Raw genomic sequence first — 26917 nt, forward strand, 5'->3', positions numbered from 1 at the left:
CTTAGGAAGTGCTGCCCACGTGCTCACAATGCAGGGTGCTGGGAGAAGTCAGCGAAGCACGCACAGAACCTGCCAGAGGCCCAGCTCTTGGAATAACGGAGTGCATTAGAAGGCAGGGGTGACTACATCAAAAACTAATGATGTAATGTATGGTGATTAATATAACATAATAATAATAATAACAATAATAATAAAAGGCAGGGTGAGATGCAACTCTAAAAAGGGGAAAAGAGGTAAAATTCTAAAGTGGTTGCTCTCATCCCCCACAGCTGGCAATTACTTCTTCGGTTCCTATCATTCCTTACCCCAAATCCCCAATTCTAAGTCTATTCTCTGGAGAAATTAAACCTGGTACACTTGACTTTGGACAGAGCTTTTATTTGAAGTGGACATACTTTATCAAGGAACCTGTAACCCAGTTCCCTTGCTTGGTTTCCAGAACACAAGAAGCCAAATTATATTACCCCAACTCCTATTCAAAGACCGCACTTTATACAAATGGTGAACAAAAGGCCAGGCATTTGAGGAAAACTGCCACATTACTGAGACCTAAGGCTGATATGGTAACACCCAGAAAGGACTGAGAAGAAAAAGACAATATAGGAAGTTAAAAAACGGCGGGGGGGGGGGGGGTACTGTAATTAGTGATAAGCATGTGTGCTATGATAATCAAAAAAGTTATCAAAACTTAAAATATGATAAATAAAACTTTAAAACCAACAAAACAGGGGCGCCTGGGTGGCTCAGTCGGTTAAGCGTCTGCCTTCAGCTCAGGTCATGATCCCAGGGTCCTGGGATCGAGCCCCGCATCGGGCTCCCAGCTCCACGGGAGGCCTGCTTCTCCCTCTCGCACTCCCTCTGCTCGTGTTCCCTCTCTCACTGTCTCTCTCTCTCTCTGTGTCAAATAAATAAATAAAATCTTAAAAAAAAAGTTAAAAAAAAAAAAACCAACAAAACATCAGATACAATGGGCTGTCAATAGGCTTTCAGCTATAGCCAATCAAAAATTTCCTTACTTTGTCTTTTTTCCCTTTTCTCTGCAAATGTCTATACTTGAGCTCCTGTTGGGGCAGTGTTCCTAACCATTTCATGTTTGGTGCTGTCCAATTTGAACAGATTTTTCTTCAAATAAACTCCAAATTTTTAATATGCCTCCATTTGTTGTTTAACACAAGGAAATGCAATACATTATTCTAAACTATATCCCACACTGGAATAAAAGCATACTATGAAGGATCAGCTCAGTTGATAAAACTGGAATACCAGCAGTAGATTATATCAAAGTATTATATAAATATTACGTTTACTGAAGCTAATTACCTTACTGTAATTATGTAAGAGAATATCCTTGTTCTAAGGGAACACAAACTGAAGTATTCAGAGGTGAAGGGTAATGATACCTATTGTCAAATGACTAAGGAAAAAAATATAGATTGATACAGCATGGTGTGTAAGTACATAGAGAAAGAAAGCTAAGACACAAATGTTAACTATAGATAGTCTAGGTAAAAGGCCCTGAGGTATTCCTTGTACTTTCCCCCACTGTCAACAGCCTTTCTGTATGTTTCAATTTTGTTTTCTAAATAAAAGGATTTTTTTTTAATCTAAGAAAAGCATAAGATAAAGTCAAGGAAATTTCCCAAAGAGTTAAACTAAGAAAAAAATGACTTTTTTTTTTTTTAAAGATAGGAAAAGAGTAATCCAGAAGGCCCCATAGCTAACCAATAAAAAGAGAAACCCATGACGGCTAAGATGAAACTAAAGAAATTAAATTTTTAGCTCCAAAATAAAATTAGTCCCACACCAAGGCACATTGCCATGAATTTCAAAAATCCTGAGAGGTTCTTGTTAAAAAAAAAAAAAAGCAAAACAAAACAGAACAGAGAAGTAAAAGAGGAAAATCAGACTGGCATTGGAGTGATGCTTTCATAATCATCAAGAAGGAGGAAGAAGTGCAATCCAGGAACAAGAAATCTAACAGAGAAAAGCAGAGGCAGGGAGGCTCAGAGAGGCAGAGAACCTGCTTCCCAGCACGTAGATGGGAGCAGAAGGATGGAAGGGTGGAGGAGTGTGGTCACAACATAAATAATGGAGGTCTCAAGTATTTTCATCATTTTGTGCATTTGAAATTTGAAATAGTCATTAATAATCTTAGAAACTATGAAAATTAAAAGCATCTTAGTTTAAAACGTTGGGAACCCAGAAAGCAACATTTATATAATCATGATTTAAATGTTGAATGTTGATTTCCCTAAAATAATTTGGCTCAATACATTGAATAGATAATCAACAGAATTCCTGTGATTGGGGTGCCTCTCCTTCATCCTACGTATCATAATAGGAAGTTAACAGGTAATGTTTAAAATTAATCAAGATAATATAAACATGTTAAATTAAAAATAAGGTAATTACCGACAGAGGAGAGTAAAACTTTGTTCTCCATTCGATGTGACTATAGCATAGATAGACGTGGAGCAGGACGTGATTCTGTTGCTCTTGCAAGTCTCTTAATACTATTTGATTGCTTTGATTTTTAAGAATCAAAGCAATTTTAAGAAATGGAACACTTTGTAGTCTTCTAAAACTGCTTAAACTATTTTAAAAATAGAGTACACTGATCATTATACAGAGAGGTCACCTGCTCGAATTTTCTCTGTAATTTTTTTGGAAAAGAAATATTTGTACAGAGTTACATATGACATACTTTTGAAAGGAAAACCATCTCCCATCAAAATGAATTTCAAAGAGCCCAAAGGATGCTTTGATTGCTTTTGTGTCTCTTAAAACAATTGTTTTAAAAAGTTAGGATTTACTGAAAGAAATTTGAAAGCTAGAGTTTTGTAACTTTCAGTACAAGGATTGGAACGCCACAAATTCCTCTAACCTTTGTAAAATCAGTTGTTTCTAATATTAAAAATATGTTTGAAAATGAAGCAAATCCTGTCCCTGCTTTCAATTCCTACCCAGAGATGCTAATGATCTCTACTGCTGGTGATAAAATGTCAGTTTTCTTTTTCTTTCTTTTCCAAGTTGCCAATATTGCATAGCAATACCTTTGACCTCAGCAACTGGTATATACTGGTCTGTACTACAGATGGTGGTATTTAACTGTTACAGCATATTGCAACAACAACCAAAAAACTACTTTATCACATATCTAAGATATAATCCAAAAATTTAATGGTAAAGATCACTTATTCTTTCATATAAAGGAACAACTGCTCAAGTGATACCTAAAAATGTAAGGAAATTCTTCTCATTAAGATAAAAAGATTGCCTTAAGAGGAATTTTTGTGTATTTATCATCTACTATTGTTAAGGTCTGAGTTTAATATACTTTCATCTGTAACATTTATCGTCAATCTAGGGGAACTGCTGATGTTTTTTGTATTTGAAGTCTTATATTCTGCATAAAACACTGAAGGAGGTTCTATATGATATAAAGGATCCTTGAAGGAGATTGATTTACCTTTTTGAATAACCAGAAGGTTGGCAGCTTCACCTCACATTAACTTTTTTAAAAAGCATTGCTTTCACTTTTTTTATTACATAGAAATATTGTGTTTTCTTTTATCAGTTCTCATTTCCCCACCCCCCAAACATCCAGCAGATGACAACACTAACCACACTTTTAAGAACACTCTTTTGGAGTGCTGGGTGGCTCAGTCAGTTAAGTGTCTGGCTCTTGATTTCAGCTCAGGTCATTATATCAGGGTCCTGGATCGAGTCCCGCCTGACTCCGCACTCTGCTTGAGACTCTCTCCCTCTCCCACTGCCCTTCCCCCTCTCTAAAATGAATAAATAAATCTTTAAAAAAAGATAATGATTATTGAATATCTGTATTATATCATAACATTTGCATTTTATTCTATACCTTTTCAGCATTATGCCATCATGAATTTGAGTTTCTGTTTATTACAAAAAGTAAAAAGTTTTTGTAATATACCAAGATTAGTTTTGATAGTTCCAAGTACTGTTGATTTGTAACCTTGAGACTAATAATCTTTGCTGTGGAAATTAAATGTATTTAAAGGTTGTAAGAAAAAGTTTTAAGTTTTATATTTTATATGTTTTAAGAGGTAAGTTTTGCTTATTGACTTGCACTGCTCTGAATTTAATAGATTGGTAACAACTTTTATATATTCCATCAGTATAAGATCTCGAGTATTTCCATTTTAAGTTAAACAAGATTTTGCAAACATTTATACTTGCAATGGTAGTGGGGTCCAATACAATGTAAAGTTCAAAGATCACTGGAAGGGGAATACAAAATTAAGAACATACTCCTTGGGCTAACATTAAAGACCACCAAAATTAATCTCTATCCTTTTCTTTCCAGTATTGTTACCCTTTATTACAACAAAAATTCTAGCTGCCCTTTTCTTTGTCTTCTCTATATTCAAAGTCATTGTTTGCATATAAATTGTCCCCTCCCTCTACAATACCATTCCCAGCCTGCACATCATCCCTTTAACTTATCAAATTCAACTCCCTTCAAGAAGTCTTCTCAGTTGCTGAAACACAAATCAAATGTTGTTTTGTAGAAAGCTTTGGCTCTTGATCTTTCCTTATCTTTTGGCATATGATACTAATAGTTATCTAAATATGTATGATATATATGTACATAATGACACACTATTCAGTAGTGTTTATGTATAGCTTATTTCCTCTCACAGAGAATCATTGCTTGAAGGTAGAAACACTTTAATGTCCGTATCTTCCTAGACCTGTGGTGAATATAATGTATATTGTAGATGCTTAACATTTTTGACTGATCACATCTTTTAATTATTGAGAACCATCATTTTGAGAGTTTCCTTTCTTTCTTTCTTTCTTTCTTTCTTTCTTTCTTTCTTTCTTTCTTTCTTTCTTTCTTTCTTTCTTAGCTCTGGTCGATTTTCAAGTCATTGCATTTTCTTGAGATATGTGAAAAAAGGACACACACACAAAATCCAGTTGAGAGTTTTGGCTTTTGGTGATCTAATTCTCCCAGATTTTACTATACATTATTTGGAACTCCAAGTGGTTTCAGTGCAACCAACATGAAATGTATTTTGATTTATTCTCGGCATCTATTATTTAATGTCTAATGAATACTAATTCATCTGACGAAATTCTCATCTCCTGACAGTTTCTTATGTTATAGTTTGCAAAATATTCTCAGTACTTCAGCAAATGTAATTTCAACTGTTAAAGTTCAACATTACTACAGTTGTCGGCAATATTAAATAATTTTTGTTGCTGTGTGATGTTCACTGCATCCTAAATTTCAGGTCATGGAGTGTTATTAATATTATATGGTTGGAAATAACTTCCGGATCAATGAATCGGTGCTATCTTAATATTCTGTGTCTTTAGGGGCGCCTGGGTGGCTCAGTCGTTAAGCGTCTGCCTCCGGCTCAGGTCGTGATCCCAGGGTCCTGGGATCGAGCCCCGCATCGGGCTCCCTGCTCGGCGGGAAGCCTGCTTCTCCCTCTGCCACTCCCCCTGCTTGTGTTCCCTCTCTCGCTATGTCTCTCTCTTCAAATAAATAAATAAAATCTTAAAAAAAAAAAAATTCTGTGTCTTTAATTTTCATACCACATTTATTTTGTGAGTGGATTTCATAAGAGGAAGTTGCTTTGTGTTGCCCAGCTCATTATCTTGGGATTTTATCCCTAGTTGAATTCCCTTTGTGATCAAAGGCAGAGAGAACACCTCCTGAATTATTGAACTGTGCTGATTTGATGGGCAGGCCACACAGATTAAAGTAAAAAGGAAGAAACTTTCTCTTCAAGTACCTACTTGAAGATATTTTACCAAAAAACTGAGATTTCATGGCAGACACAACTAATCTTACTAATTCTATAGAGGTAGTCTGTTTTTCTACCTGCATACACAAATGTATATATATATATACAGCATGTGAGTATTTTGGTAAATTTATCTATTCTCTATGGTTGGTAACAATCGATGCTTACACCAACAAAGTGCTTAAACATTTATAGACTATTTTCCACAAACACCGTATTAGCTGACTTTTAGAACTGGAACAATTTAGAATGAATAATTTATGACTCAAAGGCTTAAAGGGAATGGTAGACTCTGGACTGCATAACTCATTCATAGCAGAGTAGATATTTGAGCCTAGGTCAACCAGTACAAGTCTGTCCCCTCACACCTATGTTGGTAAACTACCATTTTATACATTTTTCTGCCATTCTTCTCATTTCAACTTAATGTCAGGCCAAGCATTTATAATGTGCATGGTGTGGGGAGAAGCACTGATAAGAGAATGATGAGGAATAACCAAGAATAAAATCACAGATAATGAAAAAAAGGGAGAAAATTTCTAATTATTATTAAGTTACTAATATGTTAATGACATTAACAAACTTGTCTTTTCTCCTGCCCATTAAAGACAATTCAGGCCTACTCAGTCAATTTGGGCACCTCCTTCTACATCCTTCCCTATAAGCAGGATTTCACTTTTTCAAATTTGATATTGGGGAAGGTAGGAAGAGGAGACCACATTAAAGAGGAATCTAAGGCCACAGCTAGCAAGATGGCGGAGGAGTAGGAGACCTGGATTTCGTCTGGTCCCAGGAAGTCAGCTGGATAGGGATCAAACCATTCTGAACACCTATGAATTCAACAGGAGATCGAAGAAAAGAATAGCAACAACTCTCCAAACAGAAAAGTGACCATTTTCTGGAAGGTCTTTTCTGATTTGTTTAGTATATATTTTCTGGGGACATTGTTACCCTGTTAGCATTTTGTTCTCTCATTCATCTATTCTCTTCTGGACAAAATGACAAGATGGAAAAAATCACCACAAAAAAAAGAACAAGAGGCAGTACCGACTGTCAGGGACCTAATCAATACAGATATTAGTACGATCTCAGAACTAGAGTTCAGAATGATGATTTTAAAGATACTAATTGGGCTTGAGAAAAACATGGAAGTTATTAGAGAAACCCTTTCTGGAGAAATAAAAGAACTAAAATCTAGCCAAGTCAAAATCAAAAAGGCTATTAATGAGGCGCAATCAAAACTGGGGGCTCTAACTGCTAGGATAAATGAGGCAGAAGAGAGAATTAATGATATAGAAGCCCAAATGATGGAAAATAAAGAAGCTGAGAAAAAGAGAGAGAAACAACTACTGGATCATGAAGGCAGAATTCAAGAGAAAAGCGATACCATAAGACGAAACAACATTAGAATAATTGGGATCCCAGAAGAAGAAGAAAGAGAGAGAGGGGAGAAGGTATACTGGAGCAAATTATAGCAGAGAACTTCCCTAATTTGGGGAAGGAAACAGGCATCAAAATCCAGGAGGCACAGAGAACCCCTCTCAAAATCAATAAAAATAGGTCAACACCCCGACATCTAATAGTAAAACTTAAGAGTCTCATAGACAAAGAGAAAATCCGGAAAGCAGCTCGTAAGGAGAGATCTGTAACCTACACTGGTAGAAACATTAGATTGGCAACAGACCTATCCACAGAAACCTGACAGGCCAGAAAGGACTGGCAGGATATATTCAGAGCACTGAATGAGAAAAATATGCAGCCAAGAATACTATATCCAGCTAGACGGTCATTGAAAATAGAAGGAGAGATAAAAAGCTTTCAGGACAAACAAAAACTAAAGGAATTTGCAAACATGAAACCAGGCCTACAAGAAATCTTGAAAGGGGTCCTCTCAGCAAAGAGACAGCCTAAAAGTAACATAGACCAGAAAGGAACACAGACAATATACAGTAACAGTCACCTTACAGGCAATACAATGGCACTAAATTCCTATCTTTCAATAGTTACCCTGAATGTAAAATGCCCCAATCAAAAGACACAGGCTATCAGACTGGATAAAAGAAACAAGACCCATCGATATGCTGTCTGCAAGAGACTCATTTTAGAACCAAAGACACCCCCAGGTTGAAAGTGAGGGGGTGGAAAACCATTTACCATGCTAATGGACACCAAAAGAAAGCGGGAGTGCCAATCCTTATATCAAATTAGATTTTAAACCAAAGACTGTAATAAGAGATGAGGAAGGACACTATATCCAACTTAAAGGTCTATCCAACAAGAAAATCTAACAATTGTAAATATCTATGCCCCAACATGGGAGCAGCCCATTATAGAAGGCAATTAATAACAAAAGCAAAGAAACACATTGACAACAATACAATAATAGTGGGGGACTTTAAAACCCCTCTTACTGAAATGGACAGATCGTCTAAGCAAAAGATCAACAAGGAAATAAAGACTTTAAATGACACACTGGACCCAATGGACTTCACAGATATATTCAGAACATTCCATCCCAAAGCAACGGAATACACATTCTTCTCAGTGCCCATGGAACATTCTCCAGAATAGATCACATCCTACATCATAAATCAGGTCTCAACTGGTACCAAAAGGTTGGGATCATTCCCTGCCTATTTTCAGACCACAGTGCTTTGAAACTAGAACTCAATCACAAGAGGAAAGTCAGAAAGAACTCAAATACATGGAGGCTAAAGAGCATCCTACTAAAGAATGAATGGGTCAACCAGGAAATTAAAGAATTAAAAAAATTCATGGAAACCAATGCAAATAAAAACACAACTATTCAAAATCTTTGGGATGCAGCAAAGGTAGTCCTAAGAGGAAAGTATATAGCAATACAAGCCTTTCTTAAGAAACAAGAAAGATCTCAAGTACACAACCTCACCCTACACCTAAAGGAGCTGGAGAAAGAACAGCAAATAAAGCCTAAACCCAGCATCCTAGGTCATAAATCAGGTCTTAACTGGTACCGAAACTGTGATTATTCCCTGCATATTTTCAGACCACAATGCTTTGAAACTAGAACTCAATCACAAGAGGAAAGTCGGAAAGAACTCAAATACATGGAGGCTAAATAGCATCCTAATAAAGAATGAATGGGTCAACCAGGAAATTAAAGAAGAATTAAAAAAATTCATAGAAATCAATGAAAATGAAAACACAACTGTTCAAAATCTTTGGGGTGCAGCAAAGGCAGTCCTAAGAGGAATGTATAATGTTATACAAGCCTTTCTCAAGAAACAAAAAAGGTCTCAAGTATACAACCTAACCCTCCACCTAAAGGAGCTGGAGAAAGAACAGCAAATAAAGCCTAAACCCAGCAGAAGAGAAATCATAAAGATCAGAGCAGAAATCAATGAAATAGAAACTAAAAGAACAGTAGAACAGATCAACGAAACTAGGAGCTGGTTCTTTGAAAGAATTAACAAGATTGATAAACCCCTGGCCAGACTTATCAAAAAGAAAAGAGAAATCACCCAAATCAACAAAACCATGAATGAAAGAGGACAGATCACAACCCACACCAAAGAAATACAAACAATTCTAAGAACATATTATGAGCAACTCTATGCCAGCAAATTAGATAACCTGGAAGAAATGGATGCATTCCTAGAGATGTATCAACTACCAAAACTGAACCAGGAAGAATAGAAAACCTGAACAGACCTATAAGCACTAAGGAAATTGAAGCAGTCATCAAAAATCTCCCAACAAATAAGAGCCCAGGGCCAGATGGCTTCCCAGGGGAATTCTACCAAACATTTCAAGAAGAATTAATACCTACACTGAAACTGTTCCAAAAAATAGAAATGGAAGGAAAAGTTCCAAACTAGTTTTATGAGACCACAATTACCTTGATCCACAAACCAGACAAAGACCCTATCAAAAAGGAGAATTACAGAACAATATCCTTGATGAACATGGATGCAAAAATTCTCACCAAAATACTAGCCAGTAGGATCCAACAGTACATTAAAAGGTTTATTCACCACGACCAAGTGGGATTTATCCCTAGGCTGCAAGTTTGGTTCAAGATCGGCAAGTCAATCAATATGATACAAAACATTAATAAAAGAAAGAACAAGAATCATATGATCCTCTCAATAGATGCCAAAAAAGCTTTTGACAAAGTACGGCATCCTTTCTTGATCAAAACTCTTCAGAGTATAGGCATAGAGGGTACATACCTCAATATCATAAAAGCCATTTATAAAAAACCCACAGCTAATATCATTCTCAATGGGGAAAAACTGAGAGCTTTCCCCCTAAGGTCAGGAACGCGGCAGGGATGCCCACTATCACCACTGCTATTCAACATAGTATTACAAGTCCTAGCCACAGCAATCAGACAACAAAAAGAAATCAAAGGCATCCAAATCCACAAAGAAGAAGTCAAACTCTCATTCTTTGCAGATGATATGATACTTTATGTGGAAAACCCAAAAGACTCCACCCCAAAACTGCTCGAACTCATACAGGAATTCAGTAAAGTGGCAGGATATAAAATCAATGCACAGAAATCAGTGGCATTCTTATACACCAACAACAAGACAGAAGAAAGAGAAATGAAGGACTCAATCCCATTTACAATTACACTCCAAACCATAAGATACCTAGGAATAAATCTAACCAAAGAGGCAAAGAATCTGTACTCAGAAAACGATAAAATACTCATGAAAGAAATTGAGGAAGTCACAAAGAAATCGAAAAACGTTCCGTGCTCATGGATTGGAAGAACAAATATTGTGAATATGTCAACGCTACCTAGAGCATTCTACACATTCAATGCAATCCCCATCAAAATACCATGCACTTTTTTCAAAGAAATGGAACAAATAATCCTAAAACTTGTATGGAACCAGAAAAGACCCCGAATAGCCAGAGAAATGTTGAACAAGCAAAGCAAAGCTGGCAGCTGGTGGCATCACAATTCCGGACTTCCAGCTCTATTACAAAGCTGTCATCATCAAGACAGTATTGTACTGGCACAAAAACAGACACACAGATCAATGGAACAGAACAGAGAGCCCAGAAATGGACCCTCAACTCTATGGTCAACCCTTCTTCGACAAAGGAGGAAAAATGTCCAATGGAAAAAAGACAGTCTCTTCAACAAATGGTGTTGGGAAAATTGGACATCCACATGCAGAAGAATGAAACTGGACCATTTCCTTACACCACACACAAAAATAGACTCTAAATGGTTGAAAGACCTCAATGTGAGACAGGAGTCCATCAAAATCCTAAAGGAGAACACAGGCAGCAACCTCTTCGACCTCAACCGCAGCAACTTCTTCCTAGAAACATTGCCAAAGGCAAGGGAAGCAAGGGCAAAAATGAACCATTGGGACCTCATCAAGATAAAACGCTTTTGCACAGCAAAAGAAACAGTCAACAAAACCAAAAGACAACCGACAGAATGGGAGAAGATATTTGTAATGACATATCAGATAAAGGGCAAGTATCCAAAATCTATAAAGATCTTATGAAACTCGGGTGCCTGGGTGGCTCAGTTGGTTGGGTAACTGCCTTCGGCTCAGGTCATGATCCTGGAGTCCCAGGATCGAGTCCCGCATCATGCTCCCTGCTCTGCGGGGAGTCTGCTTCTCCCTCTGACCCTCCTCCCTCTCATGCTCTTTGTCTCTCATTCTCTCTCTCTCAAATAAATAAATAAAATCTTAAAAAAAAAAAAAAAGATCTTATGAAACTCAACCCCCAAAGAACAAATGATCCAGTCAAGAAATGGGCAGAAGACATGAACAGATATTTTTCCAAAGAAGACATCCAAACAGCCAACAGACACATGAAAAAGTGTTCAACATCACTCGGCATCAGGGAAATCCAAATCAAAACCTCAATGAGATATCACCTCACATGAGTTAGAATGGCTAAAATTAACAAGTCAGGAAACGACAGATGTTGGTGGGGATGCAGAGAAAGGGGAACCCTCCTACACTGTTGGTCAGAATGCAAGCTGGTGCAGTCACTCTGGAAAACAGTATGGAGATTCCTCAAAAAGTTGAAAGTAGAGCTATCATATGATCCAGCAATTGCACTACTGGGTATTTACCCCAAAGACACAAAAGTAGGGATCCGAAGGGGTATGTGCACCCCGATGTTTATAGCAGCAATGTCCACCATAGCCAAACTGTGGAAAGAGCGAAGATGTCCATCGACAGATGAATGGATAAAGAAGAGGTGGCATATATATATATACAATGGAATATTATGCAGCCATGAAAAGGAATGAAATCTTGCCATTTGCAACGACGTGGACGGAACTGGAGGGTGTTATGCTGAGAGAAATAAGTCAATCAGAGAAAGACATATATTATATGACCTCACTGATATGAGGTATTCTTAATCTCAGGAAACAAACTGAGGGTTGCTGGAGTGGTGGGGGGTAGGAGGGATGGGGTGGCTGGGTTATAGACACTGGGGAGGGTATGTGTTATGGTGAGCGCTGTGAATTGTGTAAGACTGTTGAATCACAAATCTGTACCTCTGAAACAAATAATACATTATATGTTTAAAAAAATAAAAAGAAGACAGCAGGAGGGGAAGAATGAAGGGGGGGGATCGGGGTGGGGGAATGAACCATGAGAGACTATGGACTCTGAGAAACAAACTGAGGGTTCTAGAGGGGAGGGTGTGGGGATGGGTTAGCCTGGTGATCGGTATTAAAGAGGGCACATTCTGCATGGAGCATTGGGTGTTTTACACAAACAATGAATCGTGGAACACTACATCAAAAACTAATGATATAATGTATGGTGATTAACATAACAATAAAAATTTTTTTAAAAAGAGGAATCTAAATTAAAAAGGCAGGAAATACAGCCTAGGTGAGAATGATACCTCTTGTTCATTTGATATGTTGCTCTAGTGGACAATTAGAGTGTGGGTGTAAAATAATAAGTTTTGGAATATTAAAGCCATGGGTGTATGTGATCATCTAAGCACAATATACAGGGAAAATAAAAAGAGCAAAGGATGGGCTTGGAAACCATAGTCTCTGTGAAAGATAGGTACAGAGAGGTCTATGGAAGAGGACAGAACTGCCACTCTTCACAAAATTTAGTTTTAAAATGAAATGTTCACATGAGAAATTAGAGTTGTTTCTTTTATTATTTTTTTCTTTTTAAGATAAATATATAACCTACTTATGCATCAAAGAAGTCAGATAAAGAAGAATTGCAGAAGATTTTGGTAATGAAATATAACTATCTTTCAAAGAGTTGGTGAATATTTTTGTATTATAATTAATCACACACTAATGTAATTTTTGTTAAAAATGTAGTATTTACAAAGTGTCAGTGTGTAATAAAAGATGGCATTCAGTACATCAAATTGATTATTCTAAGCTTGAAACAAATATCAATATTCAAATTCATTCAATGTCTATCACTTATAGTATAATTTTCTACAAAATGAAAAGTAGAGCAATACAAGTAAGCATAACGTGTACTCTTATCCATTTCAACAGGTCAAATTTTGCTATTAATACTAATGAAAACACATTCCTGTATAGTTAACCTTCAAGGCCCTACTCAAATTTGAATCTCTCTTTGGGGACTTTACCCATTTATTAAATAGGAATTATCTTGACCTCTCCTAAACTCTTTTACTTAAACAAAAAAAAAGTTTTATATTTTTATAATACATAACATGTATATATGTTCTTTTTTAAAAATATACATATATGTTCTTTTAAAAAAATACAAATGCAGGATTTTAACCAAATTCTGTTTTGTTATATATATAGATATACATTTTACACAAATATTGGATTTTACTCCAATTCTGTTTCATAACCTGATTTTTAATCTCTGAAAAAACATGCTACTTTTTCATGACCTTATTCTTCTACAATCCTATTTTCTTGTGGAAAAATTTTCAATGTTAAGTTGTATTTTTTTCTGATTATAGGAAAAACATCCAATATGAAAATATCAGAAAAAAAGTTAAAAAAAACCATAAAATAATCATATAGGTGTCTTTCCTTCTGCCTTTTCTACATAAACATACAAATGTTATCTTAAAGACATTTTAACCTGCTTTTATAAATTTAAAACTATGCTTATTCCTTCTTTCATAAGTATTCTGAATCATTTTAATAGTTCTATAGAATTTCACAATTTGATCAAAAATCTATTTTATAAGTTCAGTACAATTAACTATTTGGTTGTTTATCATTTTCATTGCTATTAAAACAGACTATGAGAAACAACCTTTGCTCATATCTTTTCAGATATTCCTAATTTTTTCCTTTACATTGTCACCAGATATAGAATTGCTGTGACAATAGGAGGGATTATTACATATTTGATAAGTAGACTAAGTACTTATTGCATATTCTTTACCTCTTTTTGATAGCATTGCCCATGTAGACTTAATTAGCTTACCTTCTTTGTTAATATTTAAATCTGCAGAAGGCAAAAATTATATGTGAATTAAAATAACGTGTGTTGGCCTAATATATAAGTCTTGCAAACTTAAAAAATTAAGTTGTGTAACGTTTGTCCTTCATTCCTTAAATCTACAGCTTATTCTATTCAGCCCACAAAAGCTTCATATTGAGGTCCCTAAGTGAGGCATACCTTCTGGCTTATGAATTCACGAAGGTACATACTTGGAGAATCATTATTAGAATACGGGTATGTCTGACCCTTACTTCCGATCTCTTGTCATTTAGAAACCAGAAGTCAAGGAGTCTTTTGAGTTACTGGATTATCTGCCTGCTCTAATTGCATGACTTTGGAAGTGACGAAATTTTGAGTCCTCAAAGCTAACTCAGCCCTCCAGTGCTTGTCATGAAGAAGGTTACAGAACAATGTGTCAATTTGAAATGCTTAATGATAACTTTGTTCCCACCTTGGTCCCTTCTGGAAATAGGCTTCCCTCCTTAACCTGAAACACTCTATGAAATTTCATCTTTAAATCTACTTATAGTTCAGGCATTTTGACACCCAGTTCAGAAAGAAACCTATTCATAGTTTCCTGTTTGATCACTTAGAGAGGAAAAAATACATATTCATTGACTTTAAAGTACGATAGAATTTTACAACTATAATATTTTGAAGATAAACAGTAGCCCAGTATTTTGAGAAGATAAAAATCTTGCTGGAGTTATCTTCTGAGTTCCATGGGTAAGAGTCCAAAACATGCACCCATGATGTCCTGGAGAACTGTACTCACCTGGAGCCAAAGGCCATCACTTCCTTCAATGCTGGTGCCAACATGCTGTCAGTCAGACACCCTTAACTGGAGTATCACCGGCCAGGAACTGCTTGCTTTTTATTCCCACCTGGAACAAAACACAATGTCGTCATTTTTTTTTTTTTTTAATGTTTGTTCAAGTACAGTAAGATATTCATTATGTTATCTTTCCTTGTCACATCAGACACCCATTTATCAGAAAGTTCAACACAAAGGAAAGAAGCGTAAACTCTTCACCTCTATCAATTATACCACAATGATTAATATAGCAGCTGTCTAAGTCAGAGAGACCATCTATATTTTATCTCCATAAAGGATCATTATTCCAGTGCCATCATTCCTATCCATTTGGTTTAAGTAATTGACGTGTTAAGTTAGGAAGTAATTTTCTATATATTGTCCTTGGAGACTGTAAATCAAAATACCCTAAACTCCAGAGAATATGTTGAAAGTATTGTTTCCTGACTTTTTTTTAACACCATCAAAAGTAATCTCAGTAGGAAGCAATTTAGTAATGCAATAGTTTTATGCCTGTAGTACTTTATATTGTTCAACTTGTGAGACACTGATGAAGAGCAGAGATGCTTCCTCGAATGCACCAGAGTGTTGCTACTATGAAACATTAGATGAAAATAGAGATTTTGACCAGATGATGGAATCATATTCTTAAAAAACAAAACAAGACCTCAGAGCTGGGCTGCCTGTGTATGAAAGGGATGTTACAGTCCTTTACTTCTCACAAATGGAGCCACTTGACCTTCGGCACTCTCAGACTTGCTCCAGTCTGGTGCACAATTGGGTGGTTTAAGGAAACACAAGAAATCCAACAATATACCCTTCTTGTTGCAGTCTGTCCAGGCAGCACATGCTTGCCTTTGCCTTTGTCCCTTTCTCTGGCCCTTGGAGTTTGACTCTGAATTGAATCTCATGGTGGGGATCCTGTTTATTTGTTGACCTTCCTCCTGAGGCTTACTGCCTACCTTCAGCCTCAGGGCCAGGTTGATACACCCTACTGTTTGACCCACCTGCCAGAGGAACCTCTTACCTCTTGTTGTACTCACTTTGCACTTATCACTTGTTTGAATCACCACCTGACATCTGGCACCACCCTCTCTGAATGAATAATGTGGCTCCATGTACTTCAACACAAGCAGTGAAATCTTTTCCCTTTCTGGTCTCAAGTTCTGAACCACTTCTTTTGTCTCATGTTGCTATTAAGAGTTTTTCTGTGCGGTGTAACATAAAAGGTGCAAGAGAGACCCATTTCCATTCTGTAATAGAAGTTAAATCTTAAGAGTGAATATTGTTCTTTCCTTGTAGCCGTCTTAAAATTCAGATTTTTCTCATCTCACTTTGGAATGAATTTTATCCCCTTTATTTCTTCTGCTATTACCACAATAAGCTTTCATTAGCTCTCATTCAGATAATAACAATGACTTCTTAAATGTCGGTCTAGTGCCAACTGAAAACAGATGGCACTTTCAAATTAGAATAATTGAGGAGAGTCTAATAAAGAACCTATTACAAAACTGTGGGCTATACGTAGGGAAACCACAAGGGAAGGTGCCACACTGAGCCTGGCAGAGACGAGGACAAGGAGCAGTTACTGCCATCTAGGAGTCAAATGTATAGAGAGGTTCCTTTGGGCACAAACAGTGATTTTCAGTTGGGAGTCCAAGGTAGCACAAGATGACAGAATGTGAGGGAGCCCTAAGATGAACTACTTTCATCTTCTCCCTTCTCTCTGGTTTCCTATCTATCCTACCTACGAGACAAACCACCCTGGACTCCTAAAGTCATGGAGTGTCTTGATGAACTCCATCCAGACTAGTTTCCAGTGTTAGAGAGTAGGATGAAGAAAGGTAAAGAGTGAATCTGAAGGGAGAATAGAAGAGGTTCAGCAAACACTTATTCATACTTCAGAGCATGGGAGTTGGAATCAAATGTAGGGTTTGACTCCTGGCTTTACTTATGTCTGTAACTAGATAAATTTTTATAATTCTTGGTATCATTATCTGTATGATTCAGATAACATACGTCAGAGTTTTATTGTTAGAATTAAATGGCATAACACACCTAGGACATAATATCTACTAAGTAGTTAGTATTAGCCACAGTGGCAGTAATTCCTCTCAAAATGATAGAAATTCGATTTAAACACACTCCAGCCACGCTAAACTCTTCAACACTTGTAATGGACAGTGTATTTTCAGATCTTTCACAAGTACTATTCCTTCTGTTTAAGAATTTTGTTTTCTTCCCCCTCCCCACCCTGTTGCCAGAGAATCCCTACTCATATTTTAAAATCCATGAAATGATCTAAAGGTTCTCTTCAGTTTCAGTAAAAGGAGATCATTCCTTTTTTTTTTCTTTCCATGGCGCATATCATTCTGCAAAGTAATCAGCCTATGCCATCTTCCTATTTGACTAGGAGTTCCTTAAAGGAAAGGTTATGTCTGACAGATTTGTATCCTCAGAAGGTGGTTTGCTGCCAGGTTCTTAGTAGCTATTCAATAAACATTAAGTCAATGAATGTGTATTACTAGAGTAAATCTGTTACAACGTAAGGAAAAGGTTTGTTAACTTCTTAAACTTCTTTCCTCTTTGCCCAAAGGGCAAATCAATCTGTAACATGGTAGGTGGTGGGGAGTAAAATTATCATGGAAAGGCAAGACAACCGAAGAAGAGATCCCAAGGGAAACTCCAAACAGCTCTGCAAGTTCTCCCTGGGACAACCCTGCTAAAAACTTCACCTCATTCATTCCAAGACTGCCAGACATATTAGTACTGGTTGATTTCAAGCAGACAATTAGTAACTTATAAACTAAGTACCTGAATACAAACACCTCTGAGTATCTGATGCATTTAAGTGATAAGTTGAACTGTCAACATTTCCTCAATGACTAACCCAACATTTCCCCCCTGCTATTTAAAATACATATATTTATTGTTTTGTGAATAGGTAATACATTTTGCATGCATCTAGGCCTCACAAAATGGTATAAAGAACTAAGTCTTTCTGTCACCCTTGCCTCCATCCTCTCCTTATGCCACCTTCAACAAGACCAGCTTTACTGGCATCTGAGGATTCCTGCAAAATTTCCTTCTACAAATACACGAAAGTATGTATATTAGGCCCCACCCCACCCTCACTTAAACAAAGAAAAAAGATTGCATTCTTTGTCCACTATTACGGGCCTTACCTTACTCCCCACCTCACTGAAAGTAACTAGAGGGATTTTTTATTAGTAAATAAACAGCATCTTCCTTATAGTCAGCTTCATGTCTTTCTATAGTTCTGATATACCTGAAATTATTTAATTATACTCCAAGATTTTTATTTTTCAAAACTTTTATTCTTTTTGAGATTTAAAAAAAGTTTGTTAATTTGTATCTAAGAGGTAGATCTCTAGGGTAAATTCCTATGAGTGTGGAGAAGTCAAAGGTAAAATGCATTTGTAACTTTCAAATACATTGCCAAATTTTCCTCCTTGAAAATTGAGCCAGTTAATGCTACCACCACCAACTTCTGCTTGGGTGGGCAGACTTCTGGATTCTTGAAAATCTGATAGGTGAAAGATTTTATCTCTGTCATTTTAAAAAATTATGATGTAGGTTAAGTATCTCCAATGTCATTAAGGAATATTAGTATCTTTTTGTGTGAAACTTCTATTAATATCCTTTGCAATTTTTAAATTTCAAGTACAATTTAACGCATTATTTCTCATTCTATGTACTTTCAAAATGAAGCAAAGTCATTAACGACATCAGCAAAATTCCTCTATGTTAACGTTTTTAAAAGCTTGTGCTCCCAAGCTCCTCGCGATCGTAACTGGAAAGCGAAACCTCACAAAGAGGTCCCACAGCGCGCTCTGGTGGCAGCCTGCTCCATCGCATCTTCCCTGCATGAATTCTGGGGGCAAAAACTAGATACGGCTTGTTATCAAACTCTTAACCTCTAAGCCTAGCCTTAGTCTCCTCACCCTGGGGGCTGCGCCCAGCCTAAAAACGAGGAGACATTAGAGCTACTTCAGCCCTCAACGAACCAAGTTTGTGCCTGCAAATTGGTGGGTATCCTAATAGGCAGGATTCATTTCTTTTCTAGTCACCTTGCCCGCCCACCTGGTTGCTATAAAAATGGCCCTGGAGTATCTTGTCTGCTCTTAGGCTGCAGTACAAGGCTTGCTCCAAGAAGTCAGGCTCTGCTTCACCCTTCCCTGTACATCAGTGATGTCAAAGGAGTTATCATCACTCTTCAGAATTCCAAGTAGTTAAAATATCACAAAGTCGGAAGCCTGAAAGTCTTTCATTCCACAAGTATTTTAAATATTATAAGCACTGTTCTAAGCGCTTGCATTTTCAGTGAACAAAATATAGAAAAAAAAAATCGGTCTTCTTGGAGCATATCTTCTAGTTGGAAGATGTAATCAGGAAGAGTGTAATTAACAAGTAACATGCTTATATTCCAAGATATGGGTCTGTGTGAGTATGTGGGGCGGGAGGTGGAGTGCATGTTTCTCTTTAAACCAGAAAAAGAAATAAAAGGTAGGCCTCTTCGGATGAAGATTTGAAGGTGTGGAAACTATGTGGTTGGCTGGAGGAGAAATCTTCTAGAACATGGCAATAGTCTTAAGGCCATGGTCCTGCAGTGGACACCTGAAAGATGCCTTTTCAGATTAATAGATCTTTGCACCCAGCTGCTGGGTGCTGCCAACTGCCAGCTCTAATTTCACCTGGAGCTGCCCAAAGCTGGCCATGGGGCCTCACCAAGTCCCCACTCAAATGCAGCCTGCACCCTTACAGACACTGGGCATGAAGGCACCATGTGGAACAGCTTCCTCGGTTGTTGGAAGAAACCTCTGTTGAGGCTACATGGCAGCCCATCTTCCGTTTGCTCATTCCTGCTTTCTCCCCTTCTCTTTCACACAAGTAGATCCCAAAACACTCCCTATAAAATTCCTGCATGCTAACTTCTGCCTCCATAAGCTTTTATCTAGAGCAGCAAGGTAACCACTGTGCAGCTCATAATTTGATACAGCTACTCATTATTTTCACAAACCTCTGTTGACTACTTACTATACGCTAGCACTGATTTTGATGTTTAGAATACAGTAATGAAAAAATGCAATTGGTTCATATGTAGATTATAGAAGAGAAGACAAAAATTTTATATATACATATACATATATATACATGGTATATATATGGTATATATACCATTAACAATAACTGCTAAGGAGAAGAAGCAGCCAAAGGGCAGAAGAAATGTGTGGGGAAAGGTTGCAGTTTTAGACATGGGAGTGAAGTAAATCCTTACTAAAGCCACATTTGAGTAAAGACCTGAAGGGAATAAGGGGATCAGCCCTGTGGGTACATGGGAGGAAAACGTTCCAGGTGTAGGAACATGACCAACAAAGTCTGAGTATATTTGTTGTTATTGTTTTAGACAAACAGCAAGAGACTGAGTTAATTTGGAGTGAGTTGAAAGAGAGAGAGGAGAGAGAGGCGTAAGAAGAGCTCAGAAAATAACGAATCTGAGAGTAATCATCTACAGGTTACTACAGAAATTAGACACCAGCTTTTATTCCTAACGAGAGAGAAAGCCCATGATGGATTTGGGGTAGATAACAGACAGAACCACCTGGATGAATGTTGAGAAGAAACTGAAGGGGTTTAAAATCAGAAGCAGAGAAATAAGACTATTGCATCAATCTAGGAAAGACACGAATAAGGCAGAGTAGGGCAGAAACAGTGGAGGTGGAAAGAAATGGTTAGAATATGGGTATGTTTGAAGATAGAAAAGATAGGATTTGCAAACAGATTCCATGTGGGGTGTTAATGAGAGAGAAAAAGCATAGCTCCATGGTTTTAGATCTGAGCAAAAGGAAAAGTAGAGTTGGCCTTAACTCAGAGAAGGAGGACCACCAAAGCTTACTTGGGGGGGGGGGATTATCAAGAGATCCATTGTGGAAATGTTAGTTTGATGATAGTCATTAGGTAATCAAATGAAGATATCAAATAGGGAGCTGGGTATTGGAGATCCAGGGGGAAAAGTGTGGCTGGAAATGTCAATTTGGAAGTCATTACAACATAGATAATACTAAAAAGCCTTGGGATCTGGTGACATCCCCGAAGGAGTGAGTCTGTTTGGAAAGTTAAGAGGTCCAAGGACTGAAGGCTTGGGTACTTCAACTATTAAAGACTGGCAGATGAAGAGGAGACAGCAAAAGAGAATGAAAAAGAATAGCTACCCAAGTATGTGGGGAAGTTAGAGTGGGGTTCCAGACACCAAGAGAAAATAGTGGTTTGAAGAGAAGAGAACGTTCAACTGTATCAACTGTTGCTGGTGAGTCGAGCAAGATGAAGACCAAGAACTGTGCAGTGCAAATCATCGATTGTTTCCGTGAAATGGTAGGGGAGGATGCTAGAATGGAGAGGAGCCAAGACCTATGTGGAAGGGAGACACTGGAGAATATATGATATTTTCATACACAAGTTTATTAAAACTGACTATATTTATGTCAAAAAGCCAGCCTTAATTTTCAAAATATCATGGTAAAAGAACATGGTCTATAGGACTTCAAAGAAAAGTTGAAAATCAATACCAAAAAGATACAAAATTCACCTATATATCTGGAAACAAAACCACATTTAATAACCCAAGAAATATTAGTTTAAATTTAAAATAATAAAATCTGTATGTAACAGAACTACTTCATATTAAAACTTGAGATGCCCGTTAGGACCCTTACACTCTCTATCATGCTCCACTTCCACAGGCTGAGTACTGCTTCTAGCAAAGTATGTAAAATAATTGGTCATGCAAAAAAAAAAAAAAAAATCACTACCTTATACCCCATTTCTGAGATAATTTGACTATTTGCTCATCTTCCCCACTGGACTGTGGAAAGTTTAAGTGCAATCATTTATCCTGGAAATCTTCAACACTTGCCAAAATACATAATAAGTGGGTGGTACTCAATGCATGCTTATTTAATGAACGGATGAGGTGAATTTGTAGACAATTGATGGCCTTACACATTGATAAGCATAACTAGCGGATGTCTGAAGCTGTTTGTCTGAAGCTGGATTAGTAAGTGGCATGTCAGATATCAGTTAAACTGTGTGGAATTTTTTTTAAATTTGCTCTTTAAACTATCTGTAAAAATAAGTATGCAGAAAGAGCGCAGGGTTGAATAGCTGCCTATCATTCCCCAAAATGGATCCTCTCCTGAGGCTTGCCATGACACTGCCTGGTTCTTACTGAAGCACTCATCTCTTGACATGCTTTTTCCTTATTGTAGGTCTCCAAGCTGCTCATCCCCAAACCTCCCACACAAATACTGGTTCCTGGAGTGCAGTTTGAGCAACACAAAGGCTGGGAAGGTTAACAAAATTCATAAATCCACTAACAGAATAATAGACACTAAGCTATAAAGTCACAAGTATTGTTTTTTCCTCAACCATGCCTGAAATATCATAAAAAGGTTTTCACAATAAAATTAGAAGTAAAAAGTCATATGAATTTTGCTGCAACATAAAATATATTTTAATTGAAGCAAAATGTTCTGTGAAGCAGAACTATGAATATGTGCTGACTCATTATCATTTTTATAATGCTAATGACAGAATGAATAATGATTGTATGTATTAAACTCCTGATTTTGTTGAGTCATGCATAGAATTCTATTTGCTTGTGAAAACCAAAATTAAAGATTTTTTAGCCCAAGAACCAAAAAATACAAAATAATCTTTTTTCTAAAAAATAACTTGAATGAGCTGAAAATTTGACACTTCTCTTTATCATGGATTTCTACATATAGAAAAGGATTGTTCAGTATAGTGAGCAGATCAATGATAAAAATACATCATTAAGCTTTAACAAAGTACCTTGGGATGTAATGGTAAAATTTAGGTGTCCAAATACTTTGCTAGTTATATTTGACATGTGCTCTCTAGATAACAATAAAATTAAAAATACTATGACATGGAGGTAGTGAGAGGGCAAGTTAGATTTTCATTTTGACTCTTGGTTCTAAAGACTAGAACCCCTAAAGTTAGCAGTATTGTGAATATCTCATCTTCCAAGAGATCTTTCTTCCCTTAACATTTGTCAAACGAGATAAATTAACCTTGCACATAAAGATATTTAATGTGATTATCAAAGCTATTTTCTTAAATTGGCTATGTCTGAGAGTGAATATCTCTCTACAGAGAACACATCAAGAAAGGTGACAGTAAGGGAGAAGATCATTAGGGAGCCTCATTACTCTGGGAGGAGTCCATGAGTTTCTTTGTTAAAGGAATAACCTGCTTGCCAAAGATCACTATTTTTTTTTTCTTCTCTACTTTATCAAAAAATGGGACAGATGGAGAAAACAGGCAAAATGAAAAGAAAATTTAGAGCACAGTTACCAAGATGTTCACTGATGATCCTAAAATGTGTTATTATTTGTTTAATTGGTGTCATCCTCATCATTTAAGACCCTATTGAAAGTCATCTTTGTAAAGATGAGGTTATCACCCTCAAAGTTCAGTTAGTTGTTCCATTTACTTATAAATTGTACTGTTATTCTCTATCAGTTCTACTCTCTTACTATATTTTAACTTAAAAAAAAAATAGTCATGTGGTGGGGGGCACCTGGGTGGCTCATTCGGTTAAACATCTGACTTCTGCTCAGGTCATGATTTCAGGGTCCTGGGACTGAGCCCCACATTGGGCTCCATGCTCAGCGGGGAGCCTGCTTCTCCCCCTGCCCCTCCCTCTGCTCCTGTGCTCTCTCTCTCTCTCAAATAAATTAATAAAATCTTTTAAAAAATATATAGTTATGGGGCACCTGGGCAGGCAGTTGGTTGGGTGTCTGACTTTTAGTATGGGCTCAGGTCATGATCTCAGGGTCGTGAGACCAAGCCCTGCATCAGGCTCCATGCTCAGTGGGGAGTCTGCTTGAGACTATTTCTCCTTCTCCCTCTACATTATCCCACATGCTCTCTCTCTCGCTTTTGCCAATAAATAAATAAATCTTTAAAAATAACAAAAAAGCCACTATCTTCCCATACCCAATCAAGGTATTACATGAAGGATATGCATCCCTTATTGCTGACACTCTTTTCTCCTCAAATCTGCCCTCATCCTGGTCCATCTCCAGTGTTTAATATCATGCCCAGAAAACAGTAGGTTCATTCGAGTGTTCAGTGAAAAAAATAACCCAAGAAAGCACAGAACAATGTAAAAGACAAAGGCAACTAAGCAAAATTTAAAGATAGGTTGGGTCAAACATTCTTGCATTGTTAGCTTCTCCTTCTCTGTGATTGGTTTACCCAATACTCTCCCATAACCATTTATCTTACAAAGGTAAAATTTTAAGGTTAATATGCAATATTTAACAAAACATTTCAAGAAGTCTATCCAAGCAATTTATGTGATGCAATGGCAATAACTTCAGGAATATTGTTGTAAGAGAAAGACAAGTGTTATTGGCCTAACAACAAAAACAAAAATTGGCGGTATCCTAAGACATGATCATAGCAGTAAGTACAAAGGAAAAGATTGAAAAGAAACATTACAATAAGAGGATAATTACATAAAACAAGAGGGCAGTCATAAATTATAAGGGTTATCTGGGTTTTTTGTTTTTCTTTTAAAGGTTATTTGAGATGAAATTTTCAGTAGTACAGTGACATGAGTAAAATAATACTTAAGTGCAGCAAACAACACTGAGTTGATGCAACGGCAGGATGGTGGATCTAAGACTTCTCTGGTGGACTGTAGGGTCATCAATGTGAGAAAGCAAGATGTTTAAAAAGGGAAGTTTTGGGTGCCTGGGTGGCTCAGATGGTTAAGCGTCTGCCTTCGGCTCAGGTCATGATCCCAGGGTCCTGGGATCGAGTCCCACATCGGGCTCCCGGCTCAGCGGGGAGCCTGCTTCTCCCTCTGACCCTCTCCCCTCTCATGCTGTTTCTCTCTTGCTCGCTCTCTAAAAAATAAATAAATAAATAAATAAATAAAAAGGGAAGTTTTAAGTTAAATAAAGTTCAACCATAAGGGGAAAATAATCAATGATTCTCATATGTTTATTTTTCCCCTTCTAGATCTGTGCAAAACTTTTCATGTTTGATTCATATTTATGAATTTTCTATTCTTTATAGTTTTAGCAAAGTGGTAGTTACTTCTAAACATTCTTAAGAGATTTTTAAGATTGACAATATATTTAGAGTTAAAAAATTATCCCAGTAGAACCTTTTAAAAAATTATTTCTTGGAGTGACTGGGTGGCTCAGTTGGTTAAGCGACTGCCTTCAGCTCAGGTCATGATCCCAGGTCCTGGGATTGAGCCCATCATTGGGCTCCTTGCTCAGCAGGGACCCTGCTTCTCCCTCTCCCTCTGCCTGCTGCTTCCCCTGCTTGTAGTCTCTCTCTCTCTCTCTGTCAAATAAATAAATAAAATCTTCAAAAAAAATTATTTCCTGATGAAATCTATAGGTTATGAGATTTTTATCTTTAAGTTGATTTTACTAAGCAGTAACAATTTAGTGATTTACATAATCACCCCATTTCTTCATCTCATTGTCCATGTGCATATTTCTCCTTTCTAACATCTCTAGTTGGATGTTGAAGATAGCTTTTGCTAGGGGATCTCTACCCTCATGACTAAGGGAAGAGTCACATGACCTAGATTAAGCCAATTACCACACATCTAGACCCCTAGCCACATTCAGGTGTGGGCATGTTCCAAGTCTACACTTCTGTTGGAAACTCTGAGAAAAAGATGCTTTGTCATACCTAATGAATGAGAAATAGAAAGTATGTAGCCCTAAGTCATGTCTCATCTTGAGACAAGATATGTAGCCAATTTTATATTAATGACAATACTCTGAAAAGCAACTAAACACAAAGAGAAGGGGATACTTGGTGACCCCATTTAATTACTGTATCATGGCTGTTCTGAAATAATCACCACAAAACATTTTAGTTTAAGCTAATACATTTCGATTTTCTATATAAGCCAGCATGTACTCAGTTTTTTGGTTCCTTGCAATCATTTCCCTAATTTTGTCTCTTCACATAAAGTCTCCCTCAGTTGTAACTTCCAGCCCAGCTTATATGTATCAGTCACACCTCATGTATCACTTTAGGTTTCCTTGGCCTTAACTTGCCTTCTGTCCCAGCTGCCACTGTGGCAGGTCTGTGAGCTGTGACCGACTTCATGCTGAGCTGGCCTAACAATGATTTATCTTGAACTCACACTACACACCTTTCATCCTCTCCCTGTGACTTCCATGTTGCCATCTGGATGGGGAGACTGTGAAACCCTTTATAGCAACTACATGTGTTCAAGCCAGAATTGTGGGGATTTAATTTCTTAAGAGGCAAACCTTTGACAATGGTCTACGGCATCTGGTGGAGAAATTACTTCCCCTTTCCTTCCTTGGACAAATTTCCCTTAAAGGCATTTTATTTGGCATCTCAGGAAAAACAAAACAAAACAGACAAACAAAAACACTGGGTATCAAACAATCTGTTGAAGTTCTGGCTCAGTAATGCATCTTTTTATTATATTCCCCTTTTTCCTTATTCTATGTGTCCTTCATTTCTATTACACAGGAATATCTTTAGTAACATTAGCATCACATAAACTTCTGTTGTGATTTCCGGGCAAACTGGCTTAACACAGTTGGGACCATGCATGACACTAGAAAGTAGAATGAAGAAAGGCTTTGGGTGCAGGATTACTCACTGGTCTGATATAAGAGATTCCATTTCTGCTGCTAATAGGGTGGTGATAATCCATGGAATGTAAACATAGCCCAACTACTAAGGCTTTTTACCTGTGGTTAGTTAGAATCAAACTGAGGAAGAAGGTGAAATATCTACTATTTATG

At 37.1% G+C, this 26917-nt stretch overlaps 1 protein-coding gene across 1 annotated transcript in view; it reads right to left on the minus strand.

Annotated features, from left to right (window-relative positions):
* Positions 1-26917, minus strand: part of PTPRD (protein tyrosine phosphatase receptor type D) — a 2419801-nt gene that overhangs the window by 1694931 nt on the left and 697953 nt on the right. The window contains exon 4 of the mRNA XM_064580091.1: positions 15015-15123. The gene's annotated coding sequence lies outside the window, so the exon portion shown is untranslated. The remainder of the gene's footprint in view (positions 1-15014; positions 15124-26917) is intronic.

The sequence above is a fragment of the Mirounga angustirostris genome, unplaced genomic scaffold (assembly GCF_029215605.1).
Source record: "Mirounga angustirostris isolate CCGP_5_RB_7025 unplaced genomic scaffold, mMirAng1.0.hap1 SCAF_15, whole genome shotgun sequence".
NCBI lineage: Eukaryota > Metazoa > Chordata > Mammalia > Carnivora > Phocidae > Mirounga > Mirounga angustirostris.